We start from the raw sequence: 19,968 nt of genomic DNA on the forward strand, positions 1-19,968 counted from the left end.
ATGTCTCTGTAAAAAAACGAATCTTCGGCATGAGGGACTTGAGAGCATCGTACCGACACATTACACTGGCATCTGGCTGTAGGGCAACGACTGCAGAATGTATAGCCACGGCTTGGGGTGGAGACAACAGAGTGCTGAGAAGTTCACCAGCCATCACAGACAGACCGATGTAACCTGGGTTGAGATCTGTGGCTACCACTGACACCACACCACAAGCAGCATAGTGTAGGACGTTCTGTGGTGTTCAGCGGCGGGAGTCGCTTTTGCCTGTGGCGGTCAGGTCGACGCTGCTCTGTCCTCAGGTGGCCTCGTGAGACGTCACGGGAAGTAGCGGTCGTCGAGATGCCTACCCCTCCAGCCCACAGAAACAAACGGGGGTTAGGAAGACTCGCGATCAAACCATGTCGAAGGCATGTGGAAAAGTTCTTAGGAATTTCGAAAATTGTTCAGAAATTTGGAAGCCAAATTATTATTCAAATTGGTTCTCGAGATAAACAATCAGTATCTCTGGAAAATATCATTCACATAGTTCTGTATGTTGCAAGGGCACATAAGTGCGAAGACATCCGCACAATTACCTAAAGAGCTCTCACACTCAAGTTGCTGACAAGAATATTTGTATAAGAGGAAAAAGAAGATTGAGGAAGTGCTAGATTACGATCAATTTGGTTTTAGGAAAGGTAAAGGCATCAGAGAAGGACTTTTGGGTTGGCGATTGATGATTAAAGCGAGACTTAAGGAAAATCTAGAAACGTTCGTAGGATTTGTAGTTAGATAAAAATCGTACGATAATTTAAAATGATGCAGGATTTCCGAAACTCTCATAAAAATGGGTGTAACCCCTAGCAAAAGAAGGGTTACGTGCAATATGTACATCAAACAAGGGGAAAAAATAGGAAGACCAATAACAGCTCAGATTAGGAAAGGTGAAAGACATACATGTAATCGCCCCTACCATTCAATCTGTACATCGAAGAAGCAATGACAGACATAAACGAGGGGTTCAGAAATGGAATTAAAATTCGTGCTGGAAGGATATCAATGACGGAATAGCTGATATCATTGCTGTTCTCAGTGGAAGGGAGAGGTAATTGTAGGAGGTGTTGAACAGAATGAACAATCTAATGTGTACACTCTATGAATAAACTGAAGAAAGACTAAATTAATGAAGTCTAGCAGAAATGGGATCAGTGTTCAAGTTAAGGTCAGAACTATAGGCGAGGATCTAGACCAACTAAAAGAATTCTGCTGCCTTGAGAATAAAGTAACTCATAATGGACAAGTTAAAGAGAACATAGAAAGTAGAGAAGAACATTCAGAGAGGATGATCCTGGCCAAACGAAGTCAACTAACATCAAATGTCAGTTTTGTAACAACGAAAACAAACAATTATTGATAAAATTATTTAATAGGATAGATAAAAGAATCTACTCACGAAGCAGCGGCAGAACACACATGAAAGACTGTTGTGATTGGTAAGTTTTTGGAACCAGTGGCACCTTCTTCAGGCAGAAGGGTTGAAGGGGAAAGAAGAAGGGTGAAGGAAATGGACTGAAGAGGTCTAGGAAAAGGGGTAGATTTTGGGAAAGTCACCCAGAACAGCGGGTCAGGGAGTCTTACCGTACAAGATGAGAAGGAAAGACTGACTGTTGGGGACTGCATCGGACAGGATTCGGAAACCTGAGAGCTTAAAGGTGGAACACAGGGTAACACGCAAGACAGAGATTACTGCTAAAACAGTGATCACAAGTTAATAAGAGTGTGTCCTCCTATCACCACCTATAGTAGCCCTGTAACTGGCAAAACATATTCTATCAAAGGGAGAGCCAGCTGCGAAACGACACAAGTCATATCCCAGCTATTATAACACTGTTCAGCCTTCTAAATAGGCATGACTACCATCAGATTATCAGTTAGGATGAATGGGTATAGGGTGAGGGTATACACTGCCAACTCACAATATCCTGTGGCAGAGCGTGCTCTACAGCATGACATTCGTGACCTCGGTGCCTGTTTCACCATCTGGATCTTCCCCCAGACACCAGTTTCTCAGAACTCCGTAGGTGGGAACTACCTCTACAACATGCCCTTGGTTCTCACCACCCAGCTTTTTATCACTGTAACTGCTCTTTGCTTCACTCCGTTTCAGTTTCCTGCATCTTTCATTGTATTTCCCATCTATTTTTCACCGCGCCATCCCACCTCTGTTATTCTCTGCCTCGTGATGACTCGGTGTTGTGTGATGTCCTTAGGTTAGTTAGGTCTAAGTAGTTCTAAGTTCTAGGGGACTGATGACCATAGATGTTAAGTCCCATAGGCTCAGAGCCATTTGAACCAACCCACCTCTGTTATGTACAATGCACTTAGCTTCTCACTCTTTATAACTTGTGATAAATGTCTTAGCAGCAATCTCTGTCGTACATATCACCTCGTCTTCTACCTTTAAGCTCTTAGGTTTTCAAATCTCGTCCGATGCAGTCCCCAACAATTAGTCTCCCTTTCTCATTCGTACAGTAAGTCTCCCCTGACCCACAGTTCTGGGTGACTTTCCCATAATCTACCCCTTTTCCTAGACCTCTCCAGTCCTTTTCCTTCACCCTTCGTCCTTCCCTTTCAACCCTCCTACCTAAAGAAGGAGCCACTGGCCAGAAAGCTTGTCAATCACAACAGTCTTTTATGTGTGTGCTCTGCTGCCGCTTGGTGAGTAGTTTTTTTTTTATCTATCCAATTAAATGTCGGTTTTAGTTGGAGGACGAGTAACTCATAGTGTAAGTTTGGAGCACAGTATTCTATGAAAGTGAATCATGGACAGTGGGAAAACCGGGACAGAAGAGAACTGAAGCGTTTGATATGTGGTGCTAGAGAAGAATGTCGAAAATTAGATTGACTGATAAGAAAAGAAACGATGAGGTTCTCAGCAGAATCGGTGAAGAATGGAACTTACCAAATATGGGACAGCATTTTGTTCTTGGTCATGCAACCTTATTGTTCCCTCTTGGTTCTTGTACGTATTACCCGTCTTTCTTTGCAACTTACTCTTATTTTTCTCAATATTTCGAACATTTTGCAGAATTTTACATTTCCAGATGGTTTTTCTAGGTCTACAGGGCCTATGAATGTGTCCATTTTATTTCCCAAGTTTTGCTTCCCTCATCAGTTACAATGTCAGACGTGCTGCTCTCGCGTGCTAATAGCCTTCTGACAGTCAAAATGATCGCCATCTATCGTATCCTCTATTATCTATTCCATTCCTCTGTATATATTATTTCTGTCGACAAATTCCATACATGAGGTGTTAAGCTGATTGTGCGATAGGCCTCGCAAGTATCTGCTTATATCTTCAGGGTTGTATCTAACGGTATAGCGCCATTCTCGTATATTCTAGACGCCAACTTCAGTAGTTCTTGGTTGACACTTTCGCCAATGATTTCGGAAACTCCGAAGGTATGTTACCTATCGCTTCTGCCTTCCAAAGCTGTGTTAAGCTCTGACTCTTATGTGGGGTCGCCGAGCGAGGTGGCGCAGTGGTTAGACACTGGACTCGAATTCGGGAGGACGACGGTTCAATCCCGCGTCCGGCCATCCTGATTTAGGTTTTCCGTGATTTCCCTAAATCACGCCAGGCAAACGCCGGGATGGTTCCTTTCAAAGGGCACGGCCGACTTCCTTCCCCGTCCTTCCCTAATCTGATGAGACCGATGACCTCGCTGTCTGGTCTCCTTCCCCAAACAACTCAACTCAACTCTTATGTGGGATCTCCAGTGTCTTCCACAGTGATTCTCATTTCTTCTTCTGTCAAGTCATCAGACGGGTCTTTCCCCTCGTAGATGCCTTCAGTTTACTCTCTCCACCTACCTGCACTCTCCTCTGCATTTGACAGTGGAATTCCCAATGCACTCTTAAAGATTACATCAAATGTTCTTTTGAGTAATCTGTTCAATGAATAAATCTTTCAGACGCCCATGTGTTATTCTTTCTCTTCACATTTTTCCAACAGCCATTTCGCTTTGGTTTCACATCTACCCCCAGTTACTTCGTTCCCAAGTGACTTATACTGCTGTATTCCTGTGTTTCTCTGAACGGTTTTGCACCTTCTACATTTACCGATCAGTTGCAGTGTTTTTTGTTTGCCAAGGTTTCTTTTCCGTTAGCTCCTTATATCTACCTTTGTTTGATATATGGAACATAAAATCCCGTCTGAGGCCTGCGATCATTTTTATGTTAATAATTGGCCACCGATGCTGTTCAATCGCATGAGATGTTCAATTGTATCTTTTATTAGAACATGTTATGCGTTTGGGATTACACCCATCTTCAGACATATGTTACAAGCAAGTACAAAACATAAGTGAACAGCCCACTCAACACGTCTCAACGTTACAGAAAATGAGATCTGGTCTTATGAGTTACATACCACAAACTTAAACTTCTTCCTACCCTACCAGGCGTACAGTCTTGACAACTCACAGAAAGTGTCAGGGCGCTGCATGGTCATGTGCTCCATGCATTCACATGTAATTCAATAATAATATACTCAGAATATAAATCTAACAGTGTGTAATTACGACAGGCTAACGGGTACTCGGAAAAATTTTGTACGAGAGTTTGGAGCTAAAATTCTTAACAAGACGCGGCAGTCAGGCCGCCAAAAATTAAATAGTAATATTGTGTCAATGGAATATTTATTTATTTATTGATTTATTTAACCTGGCAAGATTAGGGCCATCAGGCCCTCTCTTACATCTAACCAAGCATTCTACTTATTTTACATTCACATGTTTTAGTAGACATGTTAAACTACATCTAGTACAAAAAGTGAAATAAACAATTAGGAAGGTACACCTGGAAAATACATACATATAGAGTTTATATTCGTAGAACATAAGTACTGTTATAATTAGACATTATTGAAGAGACAGATTTTAGATAGGAGTGCTAGCAGCAGGGAGTATGAGGGAGACTCATGGTGAAGGGAGGAGAAGAATAGAGAGACATGGTGAAACATAAAGGAAATATAAAGGAAAAGAAGATTGTGTGGCTAATAGAGATAGATGAAGAGGAAGGCATCTCAGGAGCAAGATAGGATGCGCTAGCTTTGCTATTTGACAGATGAGAGGATTGGCCTCGTACATTAATTTTGTGGAGAACGTTATGAGGATGATAGCAGGAAATGCTTCAACTTCTTCTTAAAAGCAGCAGGAGATTGAATTTTGCGCAAGGTAAGGGGCAGTTTGTTCCAGAGGCGGACAGCGGCAACTGAGAAGGAGTTTGCTAAAGTTTTTGTTTTGTGAGTGGGCACAGTTTGGATACCAAATAAGAGTGACCTCGTGTTTCGATTATGATGGCATGACAGGTTTTTAATCTCTGAAGCAAGGTACTGGGGTGCTTGCGCGACGAGGAGTCGGTGAAGTAGACATAGAGTGTGGCAGTCACGCAATTTGTCCGGCCGCAGCCACCCTAGCTCGGAGTACGAAGCACTAACATGATCCTGTCGGCGAATGTTGCAGGCGTAACGCACACAGGCATTCATGGTTAGCTTAGCCGTCTTTTGTTTTCACTACTCTTGCCTTGTTGGATCACGTCACAATAGTGGAGGTTCGGTAGAACGAGTGCTTGCACGAGCTGGCGTTTCAAGTCCTGTGGAAATATGTTCCGAAACTTTTTGAGAGCATAGAGACAAGCAGACGTCTTTCGGCACACTGCGACTGTATTCTCCGCCCAGTTGAGATGCTCATCCAAAGTTACACCCAAGTTCTTAACTGTTTTCTGATATGGTATTGGAGTACCGCCGAGCAGAACAGGAGGTAGCCGTTCGCGGAAATCTGAACTTATCAATTTCTGATGGGCTATTAAGATTACTTGCGTCTTTTTTGCATTTAGTTTAAGTCCCATGTCACTACTGAAGACAGATCATCATTCATCTGACCGATTGCAGTGTTTACATCTTCAGGTCTGACACTTAGGTAGAGCTGGAGGTAGTCGGAATAGAAATGATATTTACAGGAGGACACAACCAACGAAATATCGTTGACATATAAAGAAAACAAAAGTGGTCCTAAGTTTGATCCTTGTGGCACTCCCGAGGAAACACGTTTCCAGGAAGATTTTTCATTTACGCAGACAACACATTGCGGTCTGTCTTTTAAGTAGCTTTCAAACCATCTCATTGCACTATCAAAGAAATTAAGCTGTTGCATTTTTCTGAGCAATATGTCAAAATTAACAGTGTCAAAAGCTTTGCTGAAGTCCAGTAACGTCAATATTGTTGCCTTTCGATTGTCGATGGCATATTTCAGGTCATCAGTTACTTTAATTAGAGCAGTGTTTGTGCTGTGATGTTTACGGAAACCGGATTGAAATTTGTCATATAGGCTGAATTCATTCAAGTGTTCAGTGATTTGGTCATGAACAATACATTCAAGTGCTTTGGAAACAGCAGGCAGTATGCTAATTGGTCGGTGATCACTAGGCAGTTGCGGGTTTTCGATCTTAGGGATGGGTCGAATTATGCTTCTTTTCCATGCAGTGGGGTATATTCCGTTCACGAGGGAAAAATTAAATATGTCAGTTAAGACAGGTACTAAGATATCGGCAACATTCTTAATCATGGTTATACCGATACTGTCGTTGCCTATTGCATCAGAAGAGATTCTCATTATTGCTTTTCTTGCCGTATTTGTTGTTACATGTTTTAGACGGAAGGTATCGTTGTTAGTTATCCTGGTTGGGGATTCTTATGGTCGGTAATTATCAGCCGTGCGGGTATTCAGAGGTGCAGAGAAGAATTCATTTAATTCGTTAGCTGACACATGAAAAGTAGTTTCCGATTTTGCCTTTCCGACCCCCAAGCTACGGAGATTCTTCCATAGAGTCGTGGGCGTCGGATCGCTGCATACAAGGGAGCGAGCGTGCCTGATTTTAGCATTGCGAATGCATTGTTTCACTCTGTTCTGTAGCTTTCTATATTCTTCGAAACGCTCGGGTTTCGGATCTGCCTTGAAACGCCTATGGGCAGCATCCCTATTAGTCATCATTTGACGTAATTCAGCTGTCAGCCATGGAGCAGGAGATTTTCTTACACGGATTTTGCGCACAGGTGCATGTTTGTCATAGAGGGCAGTGAGTTTAACACCAAGTTCATTAATTTTGCCGTCGATTGTAGGTTCTCTGATTATTTGATGCCATGAGATTTCTGAGCAATCGGCTGTTAGAGCGTCAAGGTCAATATGTTTCATGTTCCTCCAAGTTACGTAACGCGATTTGATCCTTGGGGGCTGCACAGAGTAGGCCACGAATATTACATCATGTGCTGAGAGGCCAGGGTCCGATGTTTGACCAACATCTCTTACTTTGTCAGTCTGTTTCGTTGCGATTACGTCTATAAGAGTATGACTGTGCGTCGTATGGTGTGTAGGTTGTAATGGAAGAATGTTCATGCTATTGCAACTAAACAGTCTTCTTAGGTTTATTGCAGAGGGAGTGTCTCTTAGCAGGTCTATGTTCAAGTCACCCATTACGATGACATGTTCGTAATGACACTGAAGTGAATGTAATTCCGACTGGAAGGAACCCATTGAGCTTATTTTTGGCGGCTTGTACACGACGCCAGTCAAGAACTTCCGACTTTGTATATTTATTTTAATGAACTTGAATTCAGCCTCTTTTTCTTCAGCAGGGTTTGACGTACATAATACTTTCGCTTTGCGGTCTGTTCGAATATACGCGCCGACGCCGCCACCTCGCTTTTTTTATCTGTCTGCCCTAAGAAATGTGTACCCTGGGAGATGAATAGATGCAGAGGATATGTGTGGTTTCAACCACGTTTCGGATAAGAGGATTACGTGGTAGTTTAGTTGGTTGAAGAGGAGGCTAAGTTCTTCGTAATGTGCAGGTAAAGACTGGATGTTGCAGTGAGCCGCTAAAAGCTCTGACGCGTTCCGCCGAGCAGCCTGGAGTAGGGTGGCAGACTGGTTTGTCACTTTGTTAGGCACTACCTGCCGCGAGGGGCACTGGCCGCTGCTACCGACGAGTGACATAACACAGGGGTGTCCAAGATTTTGCGCGCCCTGTTTGTGACTCCGCGAGTGCCGAAAGAAAGGCGACTGCAAGAGATTTCCTGAGGTTGCGGGAGAATAGAAAATGGATTAGTGGTATTCGGTGCAAGGAGAATATGACCAAAATAGTGACGGCTGTGTGTCACTGTGTATCCTATGTCGTAAGAGGAGAAATGTAATTGGCATATTTGAAACATCTTAGGGTGGAAATAAGGGAAAGGGGAGTGATTTAAGAGGCCGATGCTGCCAGCAGAGAGAAGTAAGCTTCATAATTAATAGATTATCGTAGGAAGCTAGAATTGAATTGAGATTTACTAAAGTGATACTGGTAGTGATTATCGTAGGACGCTACAATTAGATTGAAATTTGCTAAAGTGATACTGATAGTGATTTTTGTTATGAACAATTTAAACCGAAGAGATGGGTGATTAATGAACTAAAGGAGAGACTAATAATTACAATAGAACTATTACAGAATGGAAGAGAAAATGAAAACGAAAAAAGTATTAGCAGTAACTAAAATTAAGTAATGGTTAGAGCTATAGATACAAAAAAATAGTAAAAAGTTAATACAGTTACAAAAACAATTAGTTGAAGGTACAAATATGGGTATAATTAAAAAGTTAATACTATTGCAAGACTATATCAGAGTATAGGGCTGTTACAATTTGCAAATGGTGTTAAGTTTGCACTTTTGGCTCGAGTAGCTTCACTTAATACTATTCAGTTCTGTCATGTTTGTGACTGTCTTCTTTCCAGCTGCTGTCTTAATGATTACTGTGCCATCCTGAGTCCACACATTCTGAAGACCGAAATGGGATATGGCACTGTTTAAAATCTTTAGCCGTTTGTGTGTCAGATCTTCCCTTATTGTCAGCCCTGTCCTTGCTAACTTCTTCTTCTGGGTAAAGATCTCTGCCCTTTTTCGGTACGAGAAAAATTTAATTATTATTTGACGAGGTTTGGTAGCACCTGGTAGTTTTCGCCCCACCCGATGACTCCTGTCAATGTCTGCCTTGGTCACTTCAACGCCTAATTTTTCACGTGCAACCCGTATAAGCAGGTTGTCGGTGTCTTCTTCCTTATTTTCTGCTACTCCAAACAGTCGTAGACTATTTCGCCTTTGGTACTGTTCTAGCTCGTCTGTTGCGGCAGATAGTTTCACTTCCAACTCTCGTGCCTTTTTCTCGTATTCAGACACAGACTTTTTTAGTGCTGTAATTTCGGCAGTATTCGCCTCAACAGTTTCACGCATTTTGGCCAATACTGCTGCCGTTACAGTATCCGGTATAGTGCCTGCTATCAGATCGAGATTGTTTTTATCGTGAAGCGCAGCGTTTACCTCAGAGCGGACCAGCTCCGCTATACCGGGAGCCGCGGCCGCACCTTCCGCCAAGAGCAGACCCGACGCACCTGCTGCTTCCCCGCTGCTGGACGCGCTGCTGTTGACTCTTCTGTTTACCATTTTCTCAAAGATATTGGCGGAGCACAGAAAAAAAATAGCACTACTGCACAGAACACTGTTGTTTACACAATTTCCACTGGTACTAGACAACACCACCTGCGAGAACACCTTCGAGTTCAACTAAATTTCGCGAGCCGAACGTAACACGTGTTACACTGCAGCCGCCATGATACTCCATATGTTGGACCATGTTGCCAAAAAATAACTAGAGCCTTCAGGAAGGCTGGCGTTTGCGTAAGCTTCCATACAAAGAAGAAGTTGGGGGGAATATTAGTACATACGGATGAAGGGAAAACAGATAAGTTTAAGCAATCCAGTGTATACGAAATTAAGTGTGGGGGATGTGCTGGGACATACATTGGCCAGACGGGTAGGGATTTTGCCACAAGGTTTACAGAACATAACTATAGTAATAATAGTGGGCTGGGGTGCCATATGAGGGAGACTGGCCAAAAGCGGGCCCTGATAGAAGATAGCCTAAGAATTCAGCATTTATAACCTAAAGGGAAGATTTTAGATAACTTTGAAGATCTGGAGATCTACGCACGTATACAGCACGCTGCACACCCAGTATTTAATAAACAGGCTTCTGGTGGGAACAACTGGTTTTCTGGCTTGTTTGAACGGATACTATTTTGAACTTGGTATCTATTATCCCCTCATTAGAAGTATGATTGTGTATTTTATAGGAGCTGGTGGTGTTCTGTCGACGTACCGTTATGATAAGCTACGTTTTTTGCCCAGTGGTTGGCTAGTTTATCGTCATACAGGGAAAGTTAGATGAGCATATAGGTTGTCATTTACAGATTTGTCCACCACGGTGCCCTTTGGGTGCTCTTTGGTGACACCATGGTTTATTTTATTGATTTTAGACTAAAGTTTTAACACTTTTAATGTTTTGTATTTGTTTTTTAAAAACCTATAGCTCTCCGGAATCCGGATAGCATAGGTAGGACTCGGGCAATTGTCGTGCCACTAGTTTATATAAGGAATGTATGAGGTATAGCCCACGTATCTTTTGCGATTTTATGAAAATGCTCTTCTTCTCACCATTAAACTTTTTCCATGTGGCAGAGGGGTGTAAGTTGGTGTCTGGGCAGTCATGGCCCATGAGTATCAGTTGGCTGCAACTCGATAGGCGGATGGGCCGATGTGGTTGTCGTTGGCTATAACAGATGGCGCCTAAGACGTTTGTGTACGCGAGCTGATCACAGGGCTTTAGTTTATGATGGATAATGTTGGTTATATTTAATTTGGTGGTATTCTTTTACAGATTTGAGAGGTTGAAACGTTTATTCACCGAGAAACTCCCCCTCCCCTCTCCCTATTATTTATTTTATATTGACATATGTTTTGAGTAGTGTTTAGTGCCACTACTGGCTATAGGCATAGTATGGCAATGTAAAAAATTTGGAGTTTAAAAAAAATTAAAAAAACTTTTAGTGTTAACGTGTACAGAAGTACTATTCCGACTGCTAGTCGTAATTACACACTGTTAGATTTATATGATGAGTATATTATTCTTAAATTACATGTTAACACATGGAGCACATGTACCGAGGGCGCTTCCCTGCAGGTTGACTTGTTTAGCGTCAGTATACGCTCTGCTTCAAGACTGCTCGTGCCGCAGTCATATGTTATTCGACACTTTCTTTGAGTTGTCAAGGCTGTACGCCTGGTTGGGTAGGAAGGAGTTGAAGTTTGTGGTATGTAACTCATATGACTACATCTCATTTTCTGTAACGTTGAGACGCGTTGAGTGTGCTGTTCGCTTATGTTTTGTACGTGTTTGTAACATATGTCTGAAGATGGATGTTAAACCTGAAACGCGTAACATGTTCTAATAAAAGAGTCAATTGAACATCTCTTAACTTTATAGCGATTGTAGAGCATTGGTTGCCAGTTATTAACTTTGTTTTTCCAACTTCTGTGATGCCCTTTTCATAGATGTCCATTCCTCTTCAAATGAACTGCCTGTGTGGTATTCATCAACATAGTATCTACAACCCAAGAGAAATTCAGACGCATTTCATGAATGCTCTCCACTTCAGTGTCCCACTCCTTTCCGCATTTATTCTTCCAGGCAATTCTCTTAAACTCCTATCCACTCTTCATCGCAATTCAATTGAGTTCTGAGCTTATATCTGGCCCTAGGCGAGCCACAAAATCTAAGAGCAGGATTTAGAAAACGATAGATTTCGACTTCTTGCCGTAGATAATCGGACAATTCTTCCCATAAATACAGATGTACGAGTATTAACAAGAGCCTCACCAGGACGTAACCTCAGATGGAACTTTCCTGTGCCTCGATCCTTTTGGAAGCATACCTCCCATGGGGAAGCGAGAGTTTTCTATAGCTACCGACGGTTGCGAATTAAAACAAAGAGCGACAGAGGGAGAGAGAAAGGGACTCCCCTCTCTTCCACTCCGCTCCAATGCCAAACCTCGTGTGCAGTCATGACTGTTTGTACTGAAGCCATAGTGTTATGTAATTGCAGTACGGAAAGTTTAGAAATTTTTATCATAATGTAATTTGTTAAAAGAAAGGCGAACAAAGATGTAAAGTAATGCATCCACAGTTTGAAACAGTTGCTGAAAAAATCGATGTTTTACACTGTTTTACATGTAAGTCAACTTAAAGATGCAGAGCTACAATTTTTGTAGTATGTGTATTCTGATATAAAGCATAACATGTGGAATTTATGAAAGCCCACACATTAACTTCTGTCATCAGTGATAATACCTGCAACAGTTGCAAAATTTTACATCAGCAGTTGATTTTATCACTGGGAAGTGTATCAACAGTTGTGCATGTCCCATCAAGAGAAACGTGTATTCTTATGTGTCTCCATTGTTGTTGTTGTTGTTGTTGTTATTAGCAGAAGTAGTATAATTATCACTACCGCATGCTGCGCGTGTACTTCACATGTCGTAATGTTGACACATTGAGATGTCGGATCATATGTAAGAGAGTGCACTAATGCCTTAATTTTATCAGGTGGAATAAACGCATAAAGAAGTAAATAAATGTACACAATGTGCCAAATTCCGCCACTTTTTATAACGCACTTTACACTATTTCTAAGGACACGGGCTCTGTCGTTTCTTGCGACTCTTAGTGTCTGTTCTGCTGGGGTTGGCATCGTGTAGTGGATCCCCATACGCTCTGTAGCGTATGGCATTAAAGGTCTAAAATTTTTGTAAAAGTTACAGTACCTTCCTGCATTGTCACTTTTATCGCAACGACAATGAACGGGAGTCTTAAAACGTCACGTGTCAGAGATCTGTGCTGAAGTTTAGTGAGCGAGCAGTCTAGATCGCATCACATTGCATAGTGATTTTTTAATCGGGACCTGTGCGCTACCTTCATGCTGAGTGGCCTGGGGACGCTCCCAAGACAGCAGCCGTGTTCACAGACCGCGTGGACACGCTCCTGGCTGGACGACCGAACACTCAGCCGTCCTGCCGCATCCCGACATGCCCGCTAAGCCATCCGGTCTCAGCCTCACAGCAAATGTCTGGCACCAGCGTGTGGGCAGCGGCGGTCTCAACGTCGCTGCGATCTGGCGGCTCTACGGGACCTGTTGAGTGACGTCAGCTGAACACGACACAACTGGAGAGACTCGTGGACTCTCTTTGTCGGCCAACTCAGGCCCTTGTCGAGGCTAGAGGCGGTGTGCTCTACTGATGTGTCAGCATGATCTCTCCTTATCTGACATCGAATGAAATCTGTCCTCAACCTTCATGTTTTTTACTTGTAACCTTCCACGTAAACGTAACTAACTCGACCTTCTTTTGTAAGGAGAAAAACGTAAATTTGCACGATCTCAACCCTAGATACCAAACACCCATCCTCTCTTAAAATAAATGGCCATACTTAAGATAATACTCATTTTAGACGTCTTGAATGCAGAGTTTTTAAAGTTCAGTAGGGGCAGGTTGCCTGCCACTGGCTCCGCCCCACTGCAGCTGCCTGATGCACGAGTGCAGAGTACTGTGCAGCGGGGTGACGTCCAGAGCCCTCATACCCGCTTCATGTTGCAAGTGTGGGAAGACGTGTGTGGAGCCGGTCACGTCTGCCCCATGTGTTCCGAAACTTTGTTCTTCAAGTAGAACACATGTGATTTAACATGAAAAACGGGTAAGCAATATGAGCAGATAGTATTTCAATGCCATGCGCATATATGGTCAACACTGTTTAGCAATATTTTAGGACATATTCTGCAGCAGTTTTTTATAAAACACACGCACACACACACACACACACACACAGATCTCTGTTACGGACAGAGGCAAGGTGAAACCTGACAATATTACCTCTTCAAAGCAAGCTTCCTAAACAGTCAGTTCGCGATTTTACGTCTCCGTCGCATTGTGCCAATGAAGTTGTTTGACGAAAATGATCGTGGTGAAAGGGTATCGTCATCATTGTCACCGCCATCCTCTCATAAAGAATAGTCTAACGTCAATCAACTATTCTTCTCTCCATTTAACGGGTCTTCTCTATGACTGCCGCAACTAAATTGCAAGGTACAAATAGTAGCACAAAGAAACGCTCATAGAGTTTCTTTTGCCTCGTGTAAGAGTTAGTCGAATAGCCACATATAAAGACGCTTATCGGTCACAACTGTCACGAGCTTTGACGTTTAGGCGTGGCAATTTGACCGTCACTGTATACTGCTCCTGGAGGTGCCACACTGTCGCTTGTCGGTTGACTGGCACTATAAACGCGAATCTCTTACTCACCGTGCCGTACAGTAGTTCGAGCTCCGACAATGGGCGAACGCAGCGGAGCGTGCCAGAAACACGTGGTACACGAACGTTGAAAAGCTATGTGTTCAGAAGGTCTTAACTGCGTACAGTCATAATCGTGGTCCAAATCTCCGCGCGACATAGACAGCTGGGGCTCACACCTTGCAAGTGTGCGTCTCGTATATGAGTCCTGGTTGGTGATCTTCTCTTGTTAGATGAAATCGGTTGTGATTAGATAACTGTTTCTTTTCTCCGGTGTGATTATTATTTAGTTCTTATGTTTTTATTTCTGTGCACTTTAATTAGGACAGAATTTTCAAATGTGGTGCAACTCCATCACCATGTGTTGATTAACTTCGACGAGAGTTTTTATAGAAAACCTAAATGAGCACATTGCGCTTTATTTAACAATAACGAACTTCCAAATAATATACTCACCAGGTTTGTCCCTCCACTCAAACTGAACTGGACGCCACCACTCACAATTCACCCTGCCGATCGTCGCTCTTGTGATGCGTTGAACAGCATGCACTGACTGGGACAGGATATGATGCCTCAGATCATCCGTTTGCAGCGTTGTCATGTTCCATACCATGTTGTTCAAGCTTTCAAAATAAAATCGAGTCAGCTTATGTGACAAATGATATTATGAAACTTGACTGTATTTTGTAGACTAGAATAGTGAAAACTAAACTCAACTTGCACTTCTCCAGCTTTTACGTTTCCCATTGATAGAGGTCGCCAGCCCATTAGAGACGAATCGAGGTGTCAGGAATTATGGCGTACATTACGGCTGGTATGCGAGTCTGCTTACATATTCTGGCGAACTGATCGTTTCTGATTAAATACAAGAATTCACATACAAACATGCAGCCAGAACTCTGAGTGGACAAGCGCAGCAGACCGCCTTCAAAGGCATGGAGTGGACGCTCCCCCACAACATGGCTCACCGTCTGCTCCTTGGCGCCATAATCACGAGCAGCACTTCCACTATAATACCACGTTTTCAAGACGTTGACATGTCTCTCTTGTGCCGTTTGGATGAGGCTGAATCTTGATCTTACTTGACAAGAAAGACCATACTACGCTACCTTACTCAGTTGGACTGAATTCTTATAGCACTCTGTCTTAAGAATTAGCACATTGGCATCCTTGATTGTGAGATTAGCAGGGACAAAATTTAACAGAACATGCAACCCCTAAGTCAGAGCTGTTGTAGCAATGTCATTAATAGTCAACATGGCTCCTTACGTCTTAACTGTGTGAGTGCAATTCTCCCATGCTATAGCACAATATGCGACAGCTCAATAACCAACATAAATTGCAGCGTTGTTTTGTTTGTCTACATTTGCTCCCCAGTTTTTTGTAGGAATGTAGTGCAGTTGATTTAGAATAGAACCAAAAGACTTTCACAGGTCCGTGCAGTGCTGCATAAATGACAGTGACAGGAAGAGGGAGGCACCAAGGTAATTAGGGAAGTAGCTGCAGGAAATTTTGGTCCTATCCAGGGGCACATATGACTGCCTGTGTGCCTCTGTATCATGGAGGTAGAACTCTGTGGGCTCAGTTCCGCTTGTGTTTTGCTGGAGTCTCTATCTGTAAAAGTACTCCCTCAGTTTGGTGTCAACTCGGAGGCTCGTCGACACAGTCAGTAAGTAGCCAGTTTCACACGATGAATTTGGTCACTAGGCGACCACTACGAACAACAATAAAAAACTACCTGGGACCTTGGAGTGCGAAGAAATTGGCTAAGGGGACATGTGAAACAGAACTTGGATCAGTGGAGTGGGCTTGTGTTCACTGGCGAGTACAGGTTTTGAATATCGACTGGGGATCGTCGTACAAGGCTGTGTAGGTGACCAGGCACCGGTGCAGGTCTTTATCCATGGGTTCTGCTGCGGGGCGGGACGGTCGTATTTTGGGCTTGTATTATGGTAATATCAACAGTAGCACGAAACAGTATAATGGGAGTAGGATTCTTTAGGAAGGTAGAGCAGAGAGTGTGTTACAGTGAACAGTTCAGTGATACAGTTACGCTTATCACAATCGACAGCAAACCAATACCGACAACGATATTTCAGATAGTACATGCCGACATCGGAAGCTTAAGATGAAGAGACAGAAAAAGTATATGAAGGTATTGAAAGGGTAATACAGGACGTAAACGGAGATGAAACTCCATTACTCGTGGGAAACTGGAATGCAGTTGTAGGGGAAAACGTGGAAGAAATGGTTACTGGAGAATATGGGGTTGGGATAGGGAATGAGAGAGAAGAAAGACTAACTCAGTCCTGATATAAATTTCGGCTAGTAATAGCGAATACTCTTAATCGCAAGAAGAGGATGTATAATTGGAAAAGGCTGGGTGATATGGGGAACTACAGTTAGATTACATCATGGTCCGACAGAGCTTCCGAAAGGATATAGTGGATTTAAGGCATACGCAGGAGCAGATATAGACTCATATCACAATGTAGTAATGATACACAGTACGTTGCAGTTTAAGAGATAAGTCAGAAAGAATCTATACGCAAATGTGTCAGTTACAGATGTACTAAGGAATGACGAGATACTCTTGAAGATCTGCAAGGCTATGGATACAGCAACAAGGAATATTCCAGTAGGCAGTCCACTTGAAGAGGAATGGATATCTCTGAAAATGACAATAACAAAAGTTGGAAAGAAAAACATAGGTACAAAGTAAGTAACTGCGAAGAAACCATTACAATTAAAATATTATTACCCATGATGAATGAGGGAAGTACAAAAATGTTCAGGGAAATTCAGGAATACAGCAACTTTAACGGAAAGAAGAATGAGTGAAATTAGACTAGTTGCTGGCCTCAGTGCTGAATACAGAAACCAGCGCCAAGTGTTCCCCAACAGAAGCTCGACAACACACGCACTCGTGACTCTGCGCTCTTAAGCAGACGTCTGATGACATCACAGCCCGACTGTGGCAGGGATCCGAACAAACAGTTCAGCTTGTAGAGTTTATAGAAGTTTCAAACTGCTGCCTGAGCCTTTATAGCCTCTGAAGATATCTCCAGTATTTGGAGACGAAACGTTATAGACTTTTCGTTTTTTTTTTCTTTTTTTGAGTCATCAGTCTTCTGATTCTTTTGATGTGGTCCACCACGAATTCCTCTCCTATGCCAACCTCTTCATCTCAGTGCAGCACTTGCGACCTACGTCCTCAATTATTTGCTGGATGTATTCTCCAATTTCGTTAAGCAGGCTGTTCGATAATTTTCGCGCTTGTCAGCTCTTGCAGTGTGGATTATATTTTTCCGAAAGCTAGATGGTAGGTCGGCGGACTCATACATTTTACACACCAACGTGAATAGTCGCTTTGTCGCCAGTTCCCCCCAATGATTTTAGACATCCTGATGGAAAATTATCTATCCCTTCTGCCTTATTTGATCTTAAGTCCTCCAAAGCTCTTTTAAATTCTGATTCTATTACTGGACTCCTATGTCTTCTAAATCGACACCTCTTTCATCTTCTATCACATCAGACAAAGCTTCCCTCCTCATGGAGGCCTTCCATGTACGCTTTCCCTATATCCACTTCCTCCTCCTTTTTTGACGGTGAAATTCCCACTGCACTCTTCATGTTACCACCCCTTGCTAACAATTTCACTCAAGGTTGCTTTGACATTCTTATGCGCTGAGTCAGTCCTTCCAACAATCATTTCTTTTTCGATTTCTTCGCATTTTTCAGGCAGCCATTTCGTCTTAGCTTTCCTACCCATTCTGTCTATTTCATCCCTCAGGACTTGCATTTCTGCCCGGGTGGTCGTGGTATACCAACCTTACTGTCGTCCGCCATATGGTCTGACAACCTCGAGTGATGGTGTGGGGTGTCATTTTTTTTCACAGCAGGACTTCTTTGGTTTTAATCTGTGGTACCCTTACAGCACAGCAGTTCGCCTATGCTGTTCTACACCCCGTTTCGCTGCCTTCAAGGTAAGCCATTCTTGGCTAACTTTTTTTGCCAAATAATGCCCTCTCGCATATGGGGAGAGTTTTTACTATTTGTTTTTAGACTTGCCAAACCCTACCTTGGCCAGCAAGGTTGCCAGACTTCTTCGCAATTGAGAATAATTGGAGCGATATAGGCAGGGACGTCCTACCAGCTCGGGATTTTGACGATCTACCGCAGCATTTGGACAAAATATGGCATGATGTTCCTAAGGGAGACATCCAACAACTCTGTCAATCAATGTCAAGATGAAAAATTGCTTACATAAGGACGCATTATTGACTTACTTAACTTGTTAAGCTTCCCTCTTGAAGAAGTCATCCACTTGTTTGTGTGCTCATGTACAGCACAACTACTACTTGCTGTATCTTTCGGATATTTCCTTCACGGAGTGTTCCTTTTTTTTTGTCTAAGAGTGTACATTCCGTATGTGACATCGTTTTATTAAGATCAACTATAGTAAGCAGTAATAGAATGTCTAAATGGGCTAATATCTGATGGACATGAAGGATTCTATTTTTTGTATAATGAACTGAACCTTTTATACGTCTTTTTTTGCTACAGAGGTCTGTAGAAGACTGTCCTGGTATTTGGCAGTCACGCTTGTCGAACAGTCCATAGCGCTAACAACTGGTCTTAATGGAGTGAGGGGTTTGTGAATTTTTGGTATACCACACAGTCTTGATGGGACCAGTTCTGATTTAGTAAGACACTTCTAGTTGGTGAGAAAAATCAAAGAGGCTTTTACTAGCTGATCCGTTACCCTAAGTACTGATCTTGGGAGATTGCTTTTAATCTCACTGTACCTTCATGGTTGCAATACAACGCAAGTTTTTCTGCAGTAGGTTCATTATTTCATGAGCATTGTAGCGTTGCCCTTATCTGCTGGAAGCTCTAGAATACATCAAAATTGAAATCTCGGATAGGTCTCTTTCCACAAGTTAGTTTTGTGCCTCCACATTTAGGAGACGAAGTCTTAGGCACAGAAATATGCCATGGACAGTGGCCGATTACCTATTAAGCAAAATTCACCAGTAGCGTGTATTTAAATTAGTTATCAGTACGAATACAGGTGTTAGTGTTTGTAGGAATTACGAAAGAAACGAGGAGTGTAGAAATGAGGTGGCCAAGACATCAGCTCACGGGCCATGCCCAGGCACAAGTGCATTTGGCTCATTATATACATCTCCCCAATTAACATTTATTAAATTTTCTCTGAGGTGCTCAATAAACACTGGGTTGAGCAACCTTACAGTTTTATTTCATGGTTTCTGAACTGTACACTTTGCTGTGTTTTCTAATTTAATCAATTGTACATCATGGGCTGACAATCCATTTATCAATGGAAAAGCATGTGTTAGTTTTACACCCTCTTGCTGTACAAATACATTATCTATTAGAGCGCTACTGCCTTGAGCTATGTGTATAGGGAAATTGATAGCTGATTCTATTTTATATACAATTAATAACACTTACACTTTTCCCATCTGAACTGTTTAGAAAGTTAACTTAGAAATCATCACAGATTAACAACTTCCTGTTTTTGGCTGACAGCGTAATAGGTCATCTACATATGCTAACAGATCATCTACTTTATTTTTTATTCCCCTGATATTCTGATGAAGTAAGTTGATACTACCCTTAGCTTCATCCCTATTTACTGTACATGAAGCTTCTGTTATTCAATTTTTCTTGAGTGTTGCCTGTTTGGAC

This window comes from Schistocerca americana, chromosome 11, assembly GCF_021461395.2.
Source record: "Schistocerca americana isolate TAMUIC-IGC-003095 chromosome 11, iqSchAmer2.1, whole genome shotgun sequence".
Taxonomy (NCBI): Eukaryota; Metazoa; Arthropoda; class Insecta; order Orthoptera; family Acrididae; genus Schistocerca; species Schistocerca americana.